Source organism: Culex quinquefasciatus, chromosome 1 (genome assembly GCF_015732765.1).
Source record: "Culex quinquefasciatus strain JHB chromosome 1, VPISU_Cqui_1.0_pri_paternal, whole genome shotgun sequence".
NCBI classification, from domain to species: domain Eukaryota; kingdom Metazoa; phylum Arthropoda; class Insecta; order Diptera; family Culicidae; genus Culex; species Culex quinquefasciatus.
Window position 1 is genome coordinate 98829000 of NC_051861.1, and position 4148 is coordinate 98833147.

A 4148-nucleotide genomic window follows, 5' to 3' on the forward strand; every position below is an offset into this window, starting at 1 on the left:
TCGTTTTGTCGCTTTTGTCGTTATTGTCGTTTTTGTAAATTATTTCATTTTTGTAGTTTTTTTCGTTCTTGTCGTATTTGTCGTTTCAGTCATTTTCGTCGTTTTTGTCGTTTATGTCATTTTTGTTGTTTTTCCGTTTTAATTTTTTTTTTCGTTTTTGTCGTTTATGTCATTTTTATCGTTTTTGTCATTGTTGTCCTTTTTTTCGTTTTTGTCGTTTTTGTCATTGTATCGTTTTACTCGTTTTTGTCCTTTTTATCGGTTTCTTAATTTTCTTGTTTTTATCAATTTTCTTTCTCATTTTTCTTATTATTCTCGTTTTTCTCGTTTTTATGTTTTTTTTTTCAAGATTTTCTCGTTTTTCTCGTTTGAACGCATTCTTCGTTGTTTTTCTCGTTTTACTCCTTTTTCTCAATTTTCTCGTTTTTTGTCGTTTGTGTTGTTTATTTTTTTTTTTGTCATTTTTGTCATTTTTGTCATTTTTGTCATTTTTGTCATTTTTGTCATTTTTGTCATTTTTGTCATTTTTGTCATTTTTGTCATTTTTGTCATTTTTGTCATTTTTGTATTTTTTGTAATTTTTGTAATATTTGTAATATTTGTAATTTTTGTCATTTTTGTCATTTTTGTCATTTTTGTCATTTTTGTCATTTTTGTCATTTTTGTCATTTTTGTCATTTTTGTGATTTTTGTGATTTTTGTCATTTTTGTCATTTTTGTCATTTTGTCATTTTGTCATTTTGTCATTTTGTCATTTTGTCATTTTGTCATTTTTGTCATTTTTGTCATTTTTGTCATTTTTGTCATTTTGTCATTTTTGTCATTTTGTCATTTTGTCATTTTTGTAATTTTGTCATTTTGTAATTTTTGTAATTTTTGTCATTTTGTCATTTTTGTCATTTTTGTAATTTTGTAATTTTGTCATTTTTGTCATTTTGTCATTTTGTCATTTTTGTAATTTTTGTCATTTTGTCATTTTTGTCATTTGTCATTTGTCATTTTGTCATTTTGTCATTTGTCATTTTGTCATTTGTCATTTTGTCATTTTGTCATTTTGTCATTTTTGTCATTTTTGTCATTTGTCATTTTGTCATTTTGTCATTTTGTCATTTTGTCATTTTGTCATTTTTGTTTTGTCATTTTGTCATTTTTGTCATTTTGTCATTTTGTCATTTTGTCATTTTGTCAATTTTTGTCATTTTTGTAATTTTTGTAATTTTGTCATTTTGTCATTTTGTCATTTTTGTAATTTTGTAATTTTTGTCATTTTGTCATTTTGTCATTTTTGTCATTTTTGTATTTTTGTCATTTTTGTCATTTTGTCATTTTTGTCATTTTTGTCATTTTTGTCATTTTTGTCATTTTGTCATTTTGTCATTTTGTCATTTTGTCATTTTGTCATTTTTGTCATTTTTGTCATTTTTGTCATTTTGTCATTTTGTCATTTTTGTCATTTTGTCATTTTGTCATTTTTGTCATTTTTGTCATTTTTGTCATTTTGTCATTTTTGTCATTTTTGTCATTTTTGTCATTTTGTCATTTTGTCATTTTGTCATTTTTGTCATTTTGTCATTTTTGTCATTTTTGTCATTTTGTCATTTTTATTTTTGTCATTTTTGTCATTTTTGTCATTTTTGTCATTTTGTCATTTTGTCATTTTGTCATTTTGTCATTTTGTCATTTTTGTCATTTTTGTCATTTTGTCATTTTTGTCATTTTTGTCATTTTGTCATTTTTGTCATTTTTGTCATTTTTGTCATTTTGTCATTTTTGTCATTTTGTCATTTTTGTCATTTTTGTCATTTTTGTCATTTTTGTCATTTTGTCATTTTTGTCATTTTGTCATTTTGTCATTTTGTCATTTTGTCATTTTTGTCATTTTTGTCATTTTGTCATTTTGTCATTTGTCATTTTTGTCATTTTTGTCATTTTGTCATTTTTGTCATTTTGTCATTTTTGTCATTTTGTCATTTTGTCATTTTTGTCATTTTGTCATTTTGTCATTTTTGTCATTTTGTCATTTTTGTCATTTTTGTCATTTTTGTCATTTTTGTCATTTTTGTCATTTTGTCATTTTGTCATTTTTTCATTTGTCATTTTGTCATTTTGTCATTTTTGTCATTTTTGTCATTTTTGTCATTTTTGTCATTTTGTCATTTTTGTCATTTTGTCATTTTTGTAATTTTTGTCATTTTGTCATTTTTGTCATTTTGTCATTTTTGTCATTTTGTCATTTTGTCATTTTGTCATTTTTGTCATTTTTGTCATTTTGTCATTTTTCTCTTTTTGTCATTTTTGTCATTTTGTCATTTTGTCATTTTGTCATTTTTGTCATTTTGTCATTTTGTCATTTTTGTCATTTTGTCATTTTTGTCATTTTTGTCATTTTTGTCATTTTTGTCATTTTTGTCATTTTTGTCATTTTTGTCATTTTTGTCATTTTTGTCATTTTTGTCATTTTTGTCATTTTTGTCATTTTTGTCATTTTTGTCAATTTTGTCAATTTTGTTGTTTTGTTGTTTTGTTGTTTTGTTGTTTTGTTGTTTTGTTGTTTTGTTGTTTTGTTGTTTTGTTGTTTTGTTGTTTTGTTGTTTTGTTGTTTTGTTGTTTTGTTGTTTTGTTGTTTTGTTGTTTTGTTGTTTTGTTGTTTTGTTGTTTTGTTGTTTTGTTGTTTTGTTGTTTTGTTGTTTTGTTGTTTTGTTGTTTTGTTGTTTTGTTGTTTTGTTGTTTTGTTGTTTTGTTGTTTTGTTGTTTTGTTGTTTTGTTGTTTTGTTGTTTTGTTGTTTTGTTGTTTTGTTGTTTTGTTGTTTTGTTGTTTTGTTGTTTTTGTTTTTTCGATGTTAACTTTGTTTGCAAATTTCGTTGAATTACAGAGGTGAAAGTGATGATGATTGATCACATACAGTAAATTAAATGAATATATTTTGTAGAAGAAAAAGTAAATTGTGAATCGGCCATTAACAAAATCAGAATTATTCACAACCGCATCGTCCTCTGTTGCATACAAAACCTCATCTTTCATAATTCTTTTACAGGAAAGTGCGTTACAATTTGTAACCGACTTAACCGAGATTAATTCAATCGAGGAATGTTTTGGCCAATGTGACTTATTGACGCAAAACTTACGTAACAAAGAGTGATTTAATCTTTCATGGCAAAATTATTACTTGAAGTTGTTGGAATATGTTAAAAGTATGAGTGCAAACAAATAACTTGAATGAATCCAGCCATAAATTGTAGTTGCTAATTTCTGTAAACACTCCAGCTTTTACAAAGTATGCCCTCCGCCACACAAGCACCAGCCCTGTCATCCAGTTCAGCGGTCAGAAGGCTACAAATCAGAATGGATTTAATTAAACTATTGATCGTAATTTGTCGTAACATCCTGCTGATAGTTGACCAGCACCATTTGTTCTGCGCCTGCAACGCCTGAGGCCTCCAATATCCGGTTTCACTCCCAGTTGAGCAATGCGCACGTGGGGTGGACAACGGATGACAGTCGGGAAGGACGAGGAGTTCAAAGGTCGGGGATGAGTTCCGATTTGTCGCCATTTATCATCATCTGCCAGCTGCCAGAGGACAAATTTGTGCATCACACAGGCTCAGGCCTGGACACAATCCCTTCAAAAGTACACAAACCACACCACAGGAATAACGCCAGGAAATTGAAAGAAGAGGTTGGAATGAAAAAGATGATACTAACTGAACCTTGGAAGAGAAACTTTTGAACAGCTTTATGATTTAGTCAACCTTAAAAGAATAAGACTCCAACCTTAGTTTAAACCAACCTTGTCAGTCACTGGATTGTTGGGCCGGAGCGGCAGGTTGCGGATATTGTTGGCCACAGTTGCCACCGGTGCCGCCGGAACTACCCCAGCCAGCCATCCTTCGAAGCTCCACTCGCTCATGAACCACGCCAATGATGAGGCTTTCAACGTGGTAATGAAAATGGAAGACCAATGTTTGTCAATAAACGCGCGTTCGTGGTATTGCGGTACGCACTTGTCAGACGGCTGCTGTGCGAAGAAGAAGAGTATGGGCACAACGCACAACTCACTAGCACCGGAATGACCTCAATAGGGCTGCAGCTTGCTGGTTGGAAACGACCATTATTGTGGTCTTCGGAAGCGAATTATCCGCCATTCAGA